The sequence below is a fragment of the Ambystoma mexicanum genome, chromosome 6p (assembly GCF_040938575.1).
Source record: "Ambystoma mexicanum isolate Mex_15411 chromosome 6p, UKY_AmexF1_1, whole genome shotgun sequence".
NCBI classification, from domain to species: Eukaryota; Metazoa; Chordata; class Amphibia; order Caudata; family Ambystomatidae; genus Ambystoma; species Ambystoma mexicanum.
Window position 1 is genome coordinate 1,212,085,679 of NC_090935.1, and position 18,660 is coordinate 1,212,104,338.

Genomic DNA, 18,660 nt, shown 5'->3' on the forward strand with positions numbered 1-18,660 from the left:
GAGGTACAGCCAATCGCCACTACCTCAAATTCCCGGCGATATGGACTTTCCAACTCGGTTAACAATGGCACTCTTTCTACGACCCCAAGGAAGCGTGGAAATTCTTAAAAGAACATGGCCTGGTTGTCACAGATACCCTTCCCAAGGAACCGGAGCGGGTCGTGGCCTGCACCGGTGCGGCCCAACACACGCAGCGTTAGAAATTTGGAAAAGGAGGTGACTTAATGGACCGATGGACGCCTCATGTGGTGGGGAATAGGCAGAGACATACACACCCGAACTGATTGCCGGCTAGCAACACTTCTGGTCCAGAAACCACAACACACATGACACATAGTCGATGTGCGAGACACATGTACTCTGTAGGGCATGACAAGACAGTGGACTACCCGTGGAACACTGTTGCCACACTCTGCCGTGGTGTGGAGGAGGGCCTCAGCCAAAAAGACCAGCTGGGAAAAGGCGGACCCTACATGCTACAGACACTTATGAAACGCACCAGTGTACGATCACAACTGGCGCAAACTTGGGCGTAGCCTGGGTCATGCCCTTCTATCTTGGTCTCCCACCACTTGTATGGGGTGGACCGTCTGCCGTGAGCCAATGTCAGAACCTACTGGCTTCACCCACCACCCACGGCCATGGCTCTCACTATGTTATGTTGGATCCGTGTTGATTGGCCTCAATGTTGCCCATTTGGTGCTGTTTACTGAAGTTTCACGTTTATGTTCGCATGCATTTTCATTTGGGCTTCTTGGGGATTGTCTGATCTACATGTGTACCGCACTGTGTACCGCACAGGTGTGGGGTAACCGTCCACACACATAGTCGCTGACCTGCTATTCTTATCACACTACCCCAGGGAGAGGGCGGGGGTCCCTCCAATATGCCAAAAGATACCTGGGACGTGCAACTGCTCATGGGTGGCTCAGGCCAAGCCCTCCTTCTAGGAGACTTCAACATCCACCTGGATGCTTCCTGTCCTTCCACTGGACTCTTTCGTGACCTTTTAGACTCTCTCTTACACCCCATTCTCCCCTCTGGCCCAACCCACTCTGCAGGGCCCACTCTGGATGTTCTGATCTCTTCAGACCTTCCCCTTTCGATCCCTCTCACCATTCCTCTCTCCTGGAGTGATCACTTTCTCCTTTCCTCCCATCCCACCCTTTCGACCCCTCAGGCCAAGCCAATTCCAGCACTGCCACCTACCTTCTCGGTTATCCGACCCATGAAGCGTGTGTCAGTTGAGTCTTTCGGTGCCACTTTCTCACCGCCCCCCCTTCACCCCTCTTGGCTGACTCACACAGTGACACAGCCCTTTCCATGCTCCACTCTGCTATGTTCTTGCCCCCGTCATGAGGATCCGCTTGAAGCCCAAAGCCAAGTGCAATTCCTGGTACGACTCAGACCTCGTCACCCTTAAACGTAAGTTCAGGATGGCTGAGAGGAAATGGCGTGGTTCTGGTACATCCTCAGACAAACTGGCCTGCCGCCTGCTCCAAAGGCAATACCGGCTCTCTGTCCGCACCAAGAAGAGAGCCCACATCCAAGCCTGCATCTCCGCGGCATCTAACAACTCGGCCAAACTCTATGAAATCTGCAAGGAGCTGGCCAATCCTGCTCCAGTCTCTACCTCTCCTGTCCCCTCCCAGGCCCTCTGCACGGCCCTGGCTTCTCATTTCATCTCTAAAACTCAGGAGGTCCTGTCCTCTATCTCTTCCTTTCCCCCTCCTCTCTCTACTCCCCGCTCTTCCTCTGGCCCTTCTTCGGCCACCTCTCCTCTCGCCTTCTCTGCCTTTCCCCTGTTCTTCTCCGATGAGGATTCTAGACAAGTCTGGTCTATGAAAGTCTCATCAAAACAGGTTCACCGCTGTTCCTCCAAAACCGTCAAGGACCACATTGACACCCTGGCTCCTGCTCGGACTGATTTCTGCAACCACTCCTTCGTCACTGGAGCCTTCCTCTATCCCTGAAGCACTCGCTCGTGCACCCTCTTCAACTCCACACTTTCCTTTTCTCCTCACATCTCTAAGAAGTCACACTACCAGCTGCACTTCCTCAGAGGTATTGTTCCTTTTCCCCTCCTTCCCCCAGAAGCTCACTGTCTCCAGAGCTCTGGTTCTCTCTAGGCTGGAATACTGCAACAGCCTCTTTCTAAATCTGCCTGCCTCGACTCTCCGCCCTCTGCATCTCATAACAGGACCGTGAAATTTGTCCTTGGCCTCAAGCCCAGGGATTGTATCTCTCCAGGACTGAAATCTCTGCACTGGCTCCCAGTGGCGGCGAGGATTAAGTTCAAAAACCTCTGCATTGTCCACAAGGCCTTCTGGGCCTGGGACCTCAATAGCTTCAACACTCCCTTCCTAAATATCTTCCTTCTCGAGCTCTTCGCTCATCTGCCTCCAACTGCCTCAGGGTTAGTCGCTTCTCCAAGCAGCGAGTTGCTGGTAGATCTTTCTTCTGCTGGGGCCTGCCTCTGGAACAGTCTCCCTGCCTCTCTGAAACTTGAGGAGAACCATCTCCAGTTCCGGAAGCACCTCGAGACCTTCCTCTTTGCTTCCGCTTTCTCTCCCCCTCTCCCCCTCTCCTCTGCTGAACTCCTCACTGAAATTGCACTGGTCACCTGGCTACCCTCTGATCTCAGGCCCAGGTCCCCTCCCCGCCAGTGGCACACCTGCACTGGCCCCTTGGCACACCCTGCACGCAGGGACTGTTTCTTTATCCCTACAGCCCCTACTAGCACTTGATACCTATGTCTGCACTTACCCTTGTACTTGCCACCAGCTGGCCGCACTTTTATTTACTGTCTTTATTTATTTTACTGTTATCCTATGTACTGCAATGCCCCTCCCCTTTCGCCCTGCACTTTTCCCCTTCCCCCCTCCCCTGCACTTGCGCAATCTCAACGTCACCTCGCCTAATAAGATTGTTGTCTCTGTCTTCCCTCCGTTTGCCCTCCCTTGCCTCGTCGCGCCTTGAAACACTTGTGTATAGGCGCGTTATAAATGCCATATCATATCATACAGCGAGTTAATGGAGCAACACTCGATAGTGAATGTACTATACGACATAGCAGAGGGAGGGCATGCCATATCGAGAATATACAAGCTCCTATTGTCTCATTGGCCAGCCTCCACTCTAGCGATAAGGGGCAAATGGGAAGAAGATATGGGGGCACCCTTCCTAGATGCACAATGGGTGGGGATACTGGGATACAACAAGAAAGTGTCATGAAACGCGCGGTTGCAGCTAATACAATTGCTAGTGATGCACATACCATACATGACACTGCAGCGGATCTCAAGGTTTCCGGGCGTAGGGGTTCAGGCCTGCCCCAGGTGCAAGACAATAGACGCAGAGAGGTTACATATGTTCTGGGCATGCCCAGTGGCGGGGGCATTTTGGAGGGAGGTGGCGAGTAGACTACAAAAAGGTGGGGTGGAATTAGATGCGCTTTCTCCGGGGGCTTGCCTATTGGGCCGGTTTTCGCGCCCCATAGGCCACAAACATGTTACAAAGTTAAAAGACTTCACGTGTATCCTTGCCAAACAAAGAATTGCTATGGCATAGAAATCACCCAAGGGCCCGAGAATAGAAGAATGGTGGAAAGACTTGCACAGGTGGGAGTGTGGGGGGGCAGAATCAAAAGCATGGGACAGATCAGTGGGGTGGGATCAAAGGGGGGATACAAGAGGACTCAACAAATGGCTAGTCTTGTTGCAAGCCTGGCTCCTTCCCTTTAACCCATTACCTGGGTTTTTCAATCTTTCTAACTTTGCTGCCTTGTGCCTCATTGTTCTCTGGCCCTTCTAAGATGGCCGCTCTGCATTGCCTCGGGTGAGTTGCCTTCCCTGGCTTCACTCCCCCTCACATTGGTTGTCTTGGCCTTGATAGGCCAATCACAGCAACCGGGAGGCAGGAGCCGGCCCAGACTACTAAGGCCCCTGACGAGGCCTACTTTCATTCATTCATTCCTCTACCATTTCTTCAACGCCCGGGACGGAGCCACGCTGCGAGTGCTGCAGGAACACTCTCCCTGCCTACAATCAACCTTCCAGAGCGCTCACATTGATGGGGTAAGCCCTTTGAATTTGTGGTGTGCATCGCGCCCGTTGCGTGGTTTTCTTCATTACTCTTGGAAAATTCTGCATTTTCATAAAGGCAGCTGGGGGATTGCAGGAAGAGTAATTCCCTGCCTTGCCTTTAACCCATTACCTGGGTTTTTCTATCTTCATAACTTTGCTGCCTTGTGCCTCATTGTTCTCTGGCCCTTCTAAGATGGCTGCTCCGCATGGTCTCGAGTGAGCTGCCTTGCCTGGCTTCACTCCCCCTTCCATTGGTTGCCTTGGCCTTGATAGGCCAAACACAGCAGGCGGGAGGCGGACCGGACTACTAAGGCCCCGGACAAAGGCCTCCCTCCCCCCCCCCCGTCTGCTCCCTGTCCACTGCCTGCAAGTTTCCTGCGCCCCTGCACATGAACACTCATGATGCTGCTACCTCACACCTCAAAAGGAATCAGGACTTCCATGACATTCACACCTCCTTAACTATGGGTTAGTTCCTTCCTACAGGACACACTTCTACCCTCTCCTGACTTCACTTCCTTCACACCTTGTCTCCCACGCTTACAGTCTTGATTGCACTGTATTTTTTATCCATTGCTAGCAATCTGAATCTAGCTGTATTTCAAATCTAGCTGTGTTTTTGCATTTAGCTGAAAATCAAATATAGCTGTGTTTTTGCATGGTAATTTGTGTTTTGTGGTAATGAGGCGGAAACCCTGTACCACTTGGTTATGAGATGTGATTTATTAGCAGTTCCAAGAGACAAATGGTTGGGAAAATGCCTTGGTGAATTTGAAACAAGAACACTTTTACAGTGGTGGTCAGTTTTAAGATGGGGAAGGAAACTATCTGGCCCTCTTGAACTTTGAGGGTCATTTTTGTAATTCTAGACAATTAAGTCCTTTTTGTGTTCTATAGGAAATTCATTTTGAGGTCTTTACCCAGGCCTTGGAAATTGAGCAGTTTCTTTTTATTTGTAATGTTTTTACTTAATGTGGTGTTTTTCCATCTTCCCTTTGACCTTGTTCTTTGTATGCATTTAAGGTTTTAATGTAAAGCAATTGATGCCAATTTTTTTTAAATAGTAATTAGCTTAAATTCTAATCTAGCTGCGTTTTGGCAATTTAGCTTGAATTAAAATCTAGCTGCGTTTTTTTGCATTTAGCTTAAATTAAAATCTAGCTGTGTTTTTGCATTTAGCTGAAATTCAAATCTAGCTGTGTTTGCATATTTGCTGTGCCCTTTGCCTGTACTGCATGCTTTTCTTGTAACCAGTAGGCCGAGTGACTGCACCGTTCTACTTGTTCTACTCTGCCCCGCTGCCCCTACCATTACCCTCCTCAGCTGCTTTCTCTCACTTTTCGCTCTACCTCACCCATGGCGCTTTCTGTTTCTCCTATCTTCTCTACTGTTTCTCCACTGGCTACCCTTCCCTTCTAACCAGGTCTTGTAGGAAGAAGTTCAAAAAGGATATCTTGGCCTCTAACCCTAGTCTCCCTATTGCTGACTCTTACACCAGCACTTCCTTTGCCAGATCTATACACTGTTCATATCATCTCTGTGCTCGGTCCTTTCTCCTCCTCTCTCATTAATGGTGACACCCGTTGGGAAGCACTCATGGCCCCCTTCGACTCCTCTAAGGTCATCATTACTGTGTACCTAAATGGCACCGTCATGGTCCAAGGCCCTTAGGTCAATTTACTCCTCTTTGATAGACGCTTCCCTGGCCTCATCAATTTCCTTTCATGTACTGCTGTCCCCTCTCTCCTGCTTCCCTGCCTCCCCCCTCCAACCTCCCACTGGCTACCTTGCCCTTTCTTCCTTACTCTTCTGCCCCCCCCATGTCAGGCTCCTTCTTTACCTCCGATTTGTACGTACCCCTCCCCGGAAGTCCTTTAAGGCTGGCAACCTTCTTCATCTTGCCACTCTCAACTCTCGCTCTACCGTCAAACACTCCTCTGACATCTGCCGCCTCCTGGAAGAAATCAACCTCCATGTCCTCTGTCTCACTGACACATGGCTTACGCCCAGCACTGTCACAAGCTTTGACACTCTCCTCCCTGATGGCTACAAGATCCTCTCCGAACCCAGATCCACCCGGTCGGGAGGAGGTGTAGCCCTGATCCTCCCTGGGTGAATTCCTGCCTATATCATTCCCACGTAGACCTACTCCTCTTTCAAATGCCTTGTCTGAAGGCTCTCCCTCTCCCTCTCTCCTGGCCACTCTCTTACCGTGGCTACCATCTATGGGCCTCTTGGTCAGATCACCCGATTCCTCTCTGAGTGGGTGGACCTCTCCTCCTCCCTTACGTCCTCAACCACTCAACTCCTCCTTCTTGGTGACCTCAGTATCCATCTTGATGCTTCCCGTTTCTCCTCTGTACTCTTTCGTTACCTCTGTGATTCTCTCTCCTTTTCCATTTTCCCCTCTGGCCACTCACTCTGCAGGGCACATGCTTGATGTTTTGATCTCCTCCGACCTCCCCCTCTCCATCCCTCTGACCGCTCCTCTCTCCTGGAGTTATCACTCCCTCCTTTCCTCCCATCTCTCCATCTCTATACACCAGACCAAGCCAACCCCAACACTGCCACCTTCCTTCTCGGACATCCGGCCCATGAAGCGTGGTCAGGTGAGGCTTTTGCCGCCACCTTCTGCCCCCCTCTGCCTCTAGCTGACTCGCATCCTGACACAGCCCTTTCGATGCTCTTCTCTCCTATCTCCGATACTCTTGCCCCTTTCATGAGCAGTCGCTTGAAGCCCAAAGCCAAGTGCAATTCTTGGTATGACTCTGACCTAGATACTCTTAAACGTAAGTGCAGGGTGGCTGAGAGGAAACTGAGGGCTTCTTGTTCATCCTCCGACAAACTGCCCTGTCGCCTGCTCCAAAAGGCAATACCGGCTCCTTGTCAATACTAAAAAGAGAGCCCACATCCAAGCCAGTGTCTCTGCAGCATCTAACAACTCGGCCAAACTCTTCTGTAAGGAGCTGGCCAATCCTGCTGCAGTCTCTACCTCTCTTGTCGCCTCCCAGGCCCTTTGCACGACGCTTGCCTCTCACTTCATCTCAAAAACCCAGGACATCCTGCCCACCCTCTCATCCCCCTTCTCCTTCTGCTAACTATGGCCCTGCTGCAGCCATCCCCTCACCCTCTTTCTCTTCCTTTCCTGTCCTCTACCCTGACGTGGTTTCTAGACAAGTCCGATTTATGAAAGACTCGTCAAAACAAGTTCTTCCCTGCTCTTCTAAAACCATGAAGGACTACATTGACAACTTTGCTCCCACCCTGGCTGATTTCTGCAACCCCTCCTTTGCCTCAGGAGTCTTTCCCTCCCCTCTTCTCAAGAAACCCACATCTGACCCTTCTTGCCCGGCAAACTATCGCCTGATCTCCATCACTCCTTTCCTGGGCAAACTCCTGGAAATGCTGGCCATCTCACAGCTTAATCTTCACACTTAATCTTTTGGTTGTCTCCATGACCATCAGTCTGGTTTTAGAGCTACCAGAAGCATGGAGACTGCTCTCCTGAACATCCGTGAAGACCTGCTCTCCTGAACATCCGTGAAGACCTGCTCTCCAACCTTGATTCGAACATCCCTTCTGGCCTAATCCTACTTGATCCCTCTATTCTGCCTTCGACACGGTCAACCATACCATCCTGCTCATATATAGCTCCCCTCCTCCCCCCCAGGTGTCTAACCTCTCACCTGGCTTGTCTACCAATACCAGGCAACTCTTGCCCATCGCATTGCCACTCTCTGCTCCAATTTTCAGTGCTATGCGGATGACATTCAACTCATTTTCAGGCTTTCCTTGAACACCTCTTCTTCTCTCATCTTGGATCGTCTGTCTGCTATTGAGGAGCGGTGTGCCGCCATCGATCTCTGCCTTAATGCCAGCACGATGGAGATTCTCCTCATCGTCGCACCTTCACCCTCCTTTCCTGTCAATCTCTGGCCAGCCTCCCTTGGCCCTCTCCCTACCCCCACATGCGAGGCTAAGAACCTCGGGTCATCTTCGATTCCACGCTTTCCGTATCTGCCCACATCTCTGATGTCTCAAAAAAATCAAACTCGAATTGCACCTCCTCCGATGTATTCTGCCTTTCCTCTCCTTCCCCCAGAAGCTCACTTGCTCTCGAGCCCTGGTTCTCTCTAGGTTGAATTACTGTAACTGCCTCTTTCTAAATCTACCTGATTCTACTCTCTGCCCTTTGCAACTCATCTAGAACAGGACTGTCAAGACTTGTCCTTGGCCCCAAGCCCTGGGATCTTATCCCTCCTGCCCTGAAATTTCTTCATTGGCTCTCAGTGGCTGAAAGGATTAAATTCAGAACACTTTGCATTGTCCACAAGAATTCCTGGGGCCTGGGTCCAAAATACCTTCAAATCTTCATCCGTAAATACCTTCCCACTCAAGCTCTTCGCTCCTCCACCTCCAACTCCCTCAGGGTCAGTCGTTTCTCAAAGAAACGTGCTGGGGGTAGCGCTCTGTCTTTGGATGGGGCCACCCTCTGGAACAGCCTCCCTGCCACTCTGAAACTTGAGGAGAACTATCTCCGGTTTCGGAAGCACCTCAAGACCTTCCGCTTTGCTTCTGCTTTCTCTCTTCCTCTACCCTGCTGATCAGGACTGCGTCGGCAACATGAACCTGGTTATCCTCTGATTTAGGGCCCTGGTACTTGCCCACCTTGCCATCACCTGCACTGCCTCCTGGCAATCCTTGCACTTGGATCTGTATTTGTAACCCTACAGTCCCCCCTTCTTCTGCATTTATCAGACACGTCTGTGCCTTAAACCTAGCACTTGCCCATGATGGCTGCACTACCATTTTATTTTTATCGTTTGCTCAGCACTTTCCACTTCTCCCTTCCCTCCCTGCAGTCTCCCCCTTCCCTCTACCCTGCACTTACGCGTTCTCAATGTCACTGGGCCTAGTAAGATAGTTGCTTTGATCTCCCTTGTTCCCCTTCCTTGCCTCATCACGCTCTGAAACACTTGTGTATGAGCGCAATACAAATAAAATATCATACCATAAGCAGGAGTAGAGAAAGAGGCGACTTAACCCAGACAAGAAAGAAAGGTGCTAGTTACCTAGACATACTGTATGCTTACACTGAAGGAGCAAAGCAGGCAAAACCAGGGTGGGCAGGGGCAGGTATAGTTAAGGGGGTTATAATAAAGAGAGTGATATGTTACAATGTTTGTAAGTCAATGGTGCATATTTTGAAGTTCTGGAAAGTTCTTACTCATATCCATTTAAAAAAGCAATAAAACATAAGTTAAAAAAAAGAAAACGATGTTGCTGGGCATTCAACACGAATTCACTTGTGCCTATCACCACAAGCAAAGGGGTTATGTGAACCCCTGAACGTTCTTTTGAAGGAGGCAATAGCTAAAACAAAGAAGAGCATAAAGAAGAACTGGCTTCGCTGCCTACCCCTTTCACCGCTTGCATTGCGCAATAAGCATGGGTCCGACCACCATTTAACGCCCCAAGAGGTGGTGACAGGTCGAGAAATGCAACTCCCGCTGCCTCCTCACAAAAGGGCATTGAAGGATGCAGAGAGTAGTGCAGATGTGTTAGGTCAGGAAATGTATGATTACATTACTTCCTCGATTGCTAGTGCCTCTTATCTCTCGCCAGATACCATGCCGGGGAGGCCCCGGAGACAGCGGAGAAAGCAACATTGACAATGAACCAAAAGACTCTGAGATTAAAAGACAGTTTAACGTTGGGGACTGTGTTTTGAGGAACTTCACACACCGGTGGGACGTACCTAGGTTTACTGGTCCCTACACCGTGAAGAATGTAGCAGACAGAGCAGTGAAGCTCCAAGGCAAAACGGTGTGGAATCACATCTCAGACGTCAAGCCCTACCAAGCAGCGGTGTCGTTTGGCAACGAGTTCAACAGGGCTAACGATCAGAAACAAGAGGAGCAAAACGACGATTTTGAACTTACAATGCCGAGTGGAGGACACCCAATGGTTACTCGCTCAAGGGCAGCAGAGATAGGGAAGGAACTGCTCATACATCTAGAGTGAAGATACACTGTTATTTTATTCTCTACATACATTCTTTGAGAAAACCGAATGTAATAATTGATGATTGCGAGGGGCATGGCTTGGACGCCATGGTGATCGAAGCAGCCCCGTGAGAGCTCCAGGCTGGTGCCACGCATCGAGCAAGCATACTCCGGTGAACCAGCCCTTCGGTAGAGGAAAAGCAGACCGAGCGTTAGCCGAGGTACCGAGGCACACATGGCCCGACTGTGGTCCTCCTGCGGACCGGGAGTGCGGAGAATCCCGAGCTGATGGGAGGGCTGCGCGGGCTGTTGTGAAATGCAGTAAAAAGGGGCGCCTGAGGCCCTGCGCCAAACCTACTGCAGTCTCCGGATGCCACAGCGCACCCGAGCTTGAGCCTGGAGGCACACCGCAGCGCTGATGGACACCATCCACCCCGCTCCGGGGAGTGTCTACACAGATCCAAACTGACAGAGTGCCCCTGGGCCTGCTCTGCTCGGGGTCCGGCACGAGGCGCCCCGGCTCCTTACCCCAGCGGCTCATCACAGTACGGCAGCAGGAGGGACCCTCAATCTCTCCGCTCCCCAGCAGGCGAAGCAGAGACCGCCCTGCGGGGGACCCGACTGGCCACTGCAGTGCCCAGGGATCCTCCGGCAGCCATTATCCCCAACAAGAGCAACCTACCCCTGGAGCAGTGCCTGGGCGGTGCCAATATACCTGCATGGCTGGGGGATTCCATCTCTCCGCGGCGGCCTGGAGCAATGAACCCCGCTATTGCCCTCAGCTGACTGGAAGTCCCTGATTGTTCCAGGCTCGGTCACAGCGCACTCATTCCCTAGTGGAGTTATTCTGTCTATTGGGACACGTGCATGATAAGATAGATGCCAGCTTTCACTAGCGTACCTCAAACACTTGATCATGAGTAAACTTACTTCTACGCAGGCTAGGTGCAGGGAACCAATGACTTGCGAGCCAGTTTTTGGCCGTGACATATCTGAGTTCCCCAGGATCCTGACTTTCTACGACTTCTGCATTCCACAAAACCTTAGTAGGAATGTTACGCTGGTCGAAAGCTGGTCCGATGATATAGTGCCACCACTGGGTGTGGAGGATATATACGAGGCATTTGACGTGATTCGCACTATGCCCTGCAATTTCCGACACAGAAATGCAATTCAAACTGGTATACAGAGTACACTACACACCCGCTAAGCTAAATGCCATAGGCCTATATCAGTCTCCACTTTGCTGGAGAAACTGTGGAGGGGGGCACTATTGGACACACACTGTGGGCATGCCCTATCATATAACCTTTCTGGGGCCTGGTGCTATATCGCCTGACCAAAATTGATAACTGCACTGTCCCCTCAATGCCGCTGGTGATGATTTTTGGCCTACAGGACGAAGGTTGGCATGATGATACCCTAGAGTGCCAGTTTATGCAAATTGCTCTATTTTCAACTAGGAAGGCCATATTGATTGACTGGAAAGCAACTGTGGCACTGTACAAGCAGAAATGACTATTAGCTAGGATTTGTGATTTTGACTGTGCTGCTACCATCAGGAGAGCGTAGACCCTATCCGGCACAAACAGGTTTAGCGAATTAATGGACAGCGGGTTATACTCAGGCTCACTTGCTGAGGACCTGTGCTTGGGACAAGTGCGATAGAAGGAGAATTACATGTCGTATTGTCGCATAGCAATGCAACTGATATACGTGCGGCTAAACCCTCCAACTACGCAGACGCGCCAAAACAGCGAGTGGCCCAAGAGGGAAGGGATGATAACATCAAAAGTGTGCCGCCCCAGCTATGGTACCTTAGATATATATAGATGTCAACGTACTCAAATAATGTTGGGTGGGATCACATGTGGACTTGGGGGGGGGTGGATATGTTGGGGTACTGATTCAGTTGTTATTGATGAGTTTTGAAGATGGTGGGATCGATTCTACGCCTTTGGGCTTGATATAAGTTTGTTTGACAATTCTATGTCAAGAATCGGAGACTCAGATTATGCTTTGAACTTCTCTTTACTACTCGAGCAGCAAGTTAACAAGAAAAACAATTATGAAAAACCAATAATAAAAACTACAGTTCCCAGCAGAATGCAATGAATTCGTAGTCTGTTTTTCATAGGCTCATAAAATCATGTGGTTCCTCAATCCAATCCCAACTCATCTCATATCCTATAACCACAGCTGGAACCCTAGTCCTTCCTCTTTCTTTGCTGCTCGAAAAGCCGAGACAAGTACATTTAGTTTTACTTATGTTTCATGACGGTTAATGTGAATGTTGTGCGACTATTATTAGGAGAGCGCGCGTGCAAGGTTAAGGCGCTTCTAGAGCGGCGCGTCGGAGACCTGGCAGAGCATATCTGCTTATAGACGCGTCGGGATTGTGGATTCCGGCATTTTGACTAGTCTCAGCAGGAGGCACTGTGGAACGGAAGTCCGCAACAGTGCGACGGGACTTGCGGTTCCGGCGCCGTTGCAAACTTCGTTACTGGAGGAGTCAGAGGTAGTGGAGTCGGTGAGAAAGAATCGGAGGGAGTTCCCAGACTAATTGGCCTGCGCAACGCTCGGCGAAGAGAGGAACAACAAGTAGCTCATTAAATTAGACGGCAAGCGCCACCTGGTGGCTGAAAGGCAGCGTTACAGGCTTCAAAGCCACTGCTGTCCTGTTTAGGTGTGACGGGCCCAGTCCCAGGTAAACTAGAGCAGACCCCTCTCAAATTGCCTGCCTGGGGAGGCGAGACCTGGAAAGATATTGGTTCTAGTATCTTATTGACGGGCACAGTCCCAGGAGAAACTGCTATCATTGCCAGTGACTCGCCTTGCTACAAATAAACACACAATTGACAGGGGCAGCCCAGGTAAACTGCATATATATTACATGGCACATTTGAGCAAGATGAGTGATTACTCAGAAGGTCCTCATGTGAGCGGTTTACGCATGAGCGAAGCAATGCAAAGGCTGGATAGTGCCGAGAGGCCCCATAGGCAGAAGGGCATAATACGGGACCTGGCGGCTTTGTCGCAGGGCAAGGCGCACAGGAAGAAAGGGGGAACTAAGAAAAAGACCTGCAGGGATTATAGCTCCCAGACTCCCGCTCCCCCCACCGGTTCACCGCGCAGATCCAAAGCGGGAAAGAGAAAGGCGAGGTCTTGTGAGAGACTGGTCACAAGCTCGAGTGACTCTGATGGGGAATACTGTAGAAGCAGTTCGAAATCGGACGCATACAGTACATCAGAGAGTCAGACCTCCCCAGATGATGGTGAGTAGGAGCCCAAGAGCAAGAAAGGCAGGAGGGAAGAGGAGGACCCACAGAAGGACGAGTTTGACCCTACCCTGACGAGTTGGTGCATCCGAGGTCTAATGAGTGGGACCCCCCTGAAAAGATTGCGGAATATATAAAGAAAAGGTTGAGAGCACCCTTGAGCAGGCAAGCAAGCTAAAAGCGGAATGCCTGAGGCCGAAGGTGCCGGACGAGGTGGCTGAAACCCCAGAGGTGGATGACAGGATAACCACGTTCTTGGGCAGATATGGCAGGGACGTGAAAAGAGGAATTGAGGTCCTGTCAAGATTAGCTCTTGGACATGTTGGGTCCGATTACTAGAATCTGGCAGCTCGCGGAGGAAGCCAAAACGAAGAAGGAGCCCATTGATCCGGACATTGTGGCAGGTTGGGCGCAGAGGACCCGATGCCTGTTGGGGAACGCCAACACGGCGCTGGTAACAGAAAGGAGGAGGTCCATTCTAATGAAGTTGGACTCTAGGTTAGGTGAGCTGGCTTCATCGGAACAAGCTGCAGCGGCAAGGGCAAGCTATTTGGGGACCTCTTCAGTAAGGATATGGCGAAGTTCACCAGCCCATATGTGTCCATGGACAGAGCTCAATCTTCACAGTAGAACATTTTCGGGAGAAGGTTTTTCACAGGACTGGAGGAGGAAAGGGCCGCTCGTCCAGCCGCTGTCAATACAGAAGGTCCTATAATGACAGATCCAACTGGAAGCAGGAGGACCGAAGGTCAAACCCTTTCTTCCCTTCCAGGGGAAGAGGCAGGGGTTGAGGTTGGAGAAGTAACAGTAGACAGCAGCACCAGAATAATTCAGGTGAGAGAAAGAGGTGGAATTGAACATCCCTCCAGTAGGAGGAAGAGTGGAGTTGCATGTAGAAAAATGGGAGGAATATCCTCAGATGCGTGGGTGAGACAGACTATGCGAAGTTTTAATAAATCTAAAAAGGCTGAATTATTTTCTAGTATACAGGCACTTCAAAATGGAAGGGATTCACCTTTTAAGAGATGTCCTTCAGAGGAGATTGGTTAGCAAGGATAGATCTCAGAGATGCTTATCTAACGATTCATCGGGATCAGAGGAGGCTACTGCAATTCTTAAGGAAAGGAGAGATATGGGAGTTCAAATGTCTTCCGTTTGGTCTGGCGTCAGCTCCATGGTGCTTCAAACTATTGAAAACAGTAGTAGGATACCTGCGAGAGCAGCGGATCAGAATGATTATTTACCTGGACGACATCTGTCTAATGTGTCAGGACAGGGAGATTCTGATAGAGCAGATTCGGATAACTACAGATTTGCTACAGCAACTGGGGTTTCTGATAAACTGGGAGAAGTCAGAACTAGAACCAGCAAGGGAGATGGAATTCCTAGGCTTCATCTTAGAGACGACTCAGGGTTCACTCAGGCTACCGTTAGAGAAGGTGAATTCCATAAAGAAGGGGATAAAGGGTATGATGACAAGACAAGAAATTTCATTGAGAGAGATAGCGAGGTTAGTAGGTCGTCTGTCATCCTCAATTCAGGCAATATTTCCAGGACCTCTGCACTACAGAGCATTACAGAGGTTGAAGATGGATCATCTCAGGAGGGGTCTATTTTACGAACAAAAGGTGGCAATGTCGCAGGAGGCGAGGTTGGAGCTGGAATGGTGGTATTGCCACATAGAGGCATGGAATGGCAAGGCGATATTTGGCTCATCCCCGGACCTGGTAATAGAGTCAGATGCCAGTCGATGGGGAACCAGATGTGGAGACCAATAGACCGGGGGGAGAGTTGGGTCTACATATCAATTGCCTGGAGCTTCTGGCAGGATCCTTCGCAGTCCGGTGTTGGACTCAGGAAGGAGTGAAATGTGCCATTCTTTTAAATATGTGCAATGTTTCGGCCGTCAGATACATAAATCGACTGGGCGGGACGAAATCCAGGATGCTAACAGAGATGGGCAAGGAGTTTTGGCAACTATGCCTCCAGAAGTGAGTCAGTGTGAGAGCGGAACACCTGCCGGGAGATCTCAATCTGGTAGCAGACTGGAATTCAAGATACTTGAGGGACTCCAGCGATTGGCAACTGGACAGCTCAGTATTTCAGGAGTTAATGCATCAGAGAGGTCCGTGTCGGACGGATTTGTTCTCGTCGAGACTGAACAGGAGGATCTCCAGGTTTTACAGCTGCAGAAGCGATAGCGACAGATGCATTTCTCCAGGTTTGGGGACCAGCGACAGAATACGCATGCCCTCCGTTCGCCCTGACAGCGCGCATGGTGGAGCAGGTCAGGAAGCAGGAGGCAGCAGTGATTCTGGTGACACCCGATTGGAGGGGTCAGGCATGGTTCCCGGATCTTCTGGAGTTGTCGTACGAGGCTCCAATTCTGCTACCACACAGAGAGGACATATTGTTAAGTCCATCAGAAGAAACTCACCCATTGGTACGATCAGGGAACCTGAACCTGATAGCATGGGCGATTTCAGGAAGGCCTGGTCCAAGCCAGGACTTTCGGGCACGGCTCAGGAATTTATTAGGGAGTCATGGGCCCCAGCTACCGGGAAGGCATACAGAGTGGCATGGAGTAGATTGAGTAATTGGTATATGGAGGGAAAGGTTGATCCCATACGAACAGATGTAATACACATAGTGAATTTTCTGGCAGCACAGGCAGATCAGGCCAAGGCTTACAGGACCATTTACAACTATAGGTCTGCGATATCAGCAGGTCATGAGTACATTGAGGGTAGACCAGTAGGTGAGCATCCCCTAATATATAGACTTCTGAAAGGGGTCAAGTTCATGACACCACCCACACCTAGATATTCTCGTATGTGGGATGTGAGCGTGGTATTAAGGATGTTCCGAGGCTTGGCCAGACATTGAGAATCTTTCTAGGAAGGCGCTGTGTGAAAGCTTTAGAGGTAAATAGGAAATCATTCTCACCTTCAGGGGTAATATTTTATATAGAGAGGAGGACAAAGACAAACATTAAATCGGTTGATTATATGGCTTTCCCGGGGAAACCTAAGTTATGCCCGGTTAGGTGTTTGAGTATGAAGCCAGGGCTAATATGGTTAGGCCCAATAGGGAAAATCAATTGTTGATAGCTATTAGGAAGCCTTTTAAAGTGGTAGCATCAGCTGCATTATCGAGATGGGTAAGATGGTGCATGGCAGAGGCAGGCATAGATGTGGGTCAGTTTGGAGAGCATTCCACGAGGGGTGCTATGGCGTCATCGGCTTTTTTGGCAGGTTCCCACCTGGTGGATATTTTGAGGGCGGCTGACTGGTCTAATGAGGAAACTTTTAAGAATTGTTATTTTAGACCGGTAGATCAAGTAGCGTCGTTGGTGGTAAGTAAGCTTTGAACAAGCATAATCTGAGCCTCCGAGTCTTGACATAGAATACAGGTTTTCCATAAATTTGTTACAGAAAGATTCTATTAAAGACTCAGAGGCGAAAGATTATTCCACCCAATTCAATCGCTACAGTCAAAAGTGTGTAAATGATATTTGAAGAGTAATGTAATGTTGTAAATGGTACTGTAATGATGTTGTTATGCGATTGCCCACCTGTTCATGATGAGATAGGTAATGGTCAATGCATGTTTCAACAGGAGCAGAGCAGAAGACAACAACGCCTTGAGAGGGGAACAAGGTGAAGTTTTAAAAGGCGTCTACCGGTTGGGGCGCAAGTTTGGATGTTCGATCAGCAGAAGAGGAAGAACTATGGTTCCAGCAGGGGTTATAGATAGGAGATGAGATGAGTTGGGATTGTACTGAGGAACCACATGATTTTATGAGCCTATGAAAAACGGACTACAAATTCATTGCATTCTGCCGGGAATTGTAGTTTTTATTATTGGTTTTTCATAATTGTTTTTCTTGTTAATTTTCTGCTAGAATAGTAAAGAGAAGTTCAGAGCATAGTCTTTAATAGAATCATGGTCTTTAATAGAATCATGACTTTCTGTAACGAATGTATGGAAAATCTGTATTAACATCGGCAGAGGCACAATTTGCTGACAATTGATATCCCCATGAGGCACGATTTGTTAGGCTGATGATGAATGTACTAGGTCTGATTTCATGCCTCCCTCTGTTAGTTTTTGTAACTGATAATAAAAAGATTGAATACAAAAAAAAAGAAATCCAAGCAGTAAACAAACATTTCTTAATAAATCGTCAATACAGATTGCCGACAAACTGCAACTTGAAATGCACTTGCGTTTTCAAAACGGACTTAATACTTTGCTCTTATATGCACTAAATATAGTTAACGTTAAAGGGATCCGAAAACAGAAATGCACTACTTTGGTTTGGGTTAAGTCCGAATGTGTCAGTAGCAACGTCCCATCGCAAATATCCCCCCAATCCCCCTCCCCCTCCCAACATGTGAGTGTTACCAACGCTCGTGTGGTCTAGTGTCAAGCACGAGTTCGTACTCCGCAGCATCCTTTAGTACTGTATGACATGAGTAACCAGCATTGAACCACATACCTGGATGTGTCCTCGTGTCGGAGTGACTCTTGGGGATCTGGCTGAGCTTAGAGATCTACCACAGGCGACATAACTGAAGCAAGCTTACAGATTCGTGAAGATAAACACCGAGCACAGAGCTGTTAGGCTCTCATTGTCAATGTTACCAAGGAGATTGACGTAACAATAGTCAACAGGTCGAGGCAACGTGCGTAGCCCGTTCCAGGGAACTTACGTCCTGCTAAACGCGTCCTTGTTGCAGGCTAGTGGCTTTCGCTCAACTGCGCCTGAGCATTCCCATTGGCTCTCTTTCTGGGAGCCGGTGTTACGTATTATTTGGTATCTTGTACCTTTCTGACTCCCCTGGATTTAGGCTGTCTTTGGGCCCGCCTTTTAATCGGCGATTGGCTGTATTAGCCTTAGCACCGCCCACTATTTCGATCTGTTTCAGACAAAAGCAGCAGAGTACCGAGCTGTGCAGTTTGTAGCGGTAGGTAAACGTTGTTTATTCCGAGAGAATGCTTTGTATAAAATACAAGGCTGACACTGCGGAAACAAACCCGAACCATCAATACAAAGCTTTGTAACAGAATAATAAACATGGTTTATCTACTAGCAAAGCTCGATATTTCATAAACTGCAACTCGTTATCGATTCCTCAGCGGCAGCCTCGTTGCAGTTTATGAAATGGTGTGATGTGCTCTTATTCGAAGAGAAAGCTTTTTATTAATGCCTTCCTCAATAGCAGTACGTATTTTAACAGGTTACAGTTTATTAAACGTTTTCTAAGGTTCACAACGGCCTGCTCTACT

General features: G+C 49.3%; 1 protein-coding gene across 1 annotated transcript in view; it reads right to left on the reverse strand.

The window, feature by feature from the left end:
- KIF27 (kinesin family member 27) overlaps positions 1-18,039 on the reverse strand; it is a 1,764,776-nt gene extending 1,746,737 nt beyond the window's left edge. The window contains exon 1 of the mRNA XM_069625864.1: positions 17,870-18,039. The gene's annotated coding sequence lies outside the window, so the exon portion shown is untranslated. The remainder of the gene's footprint in view (positions 1-17,869) is intronic.
- Positions 18,040-18,660: the final 621 nt, after the last annotated feature.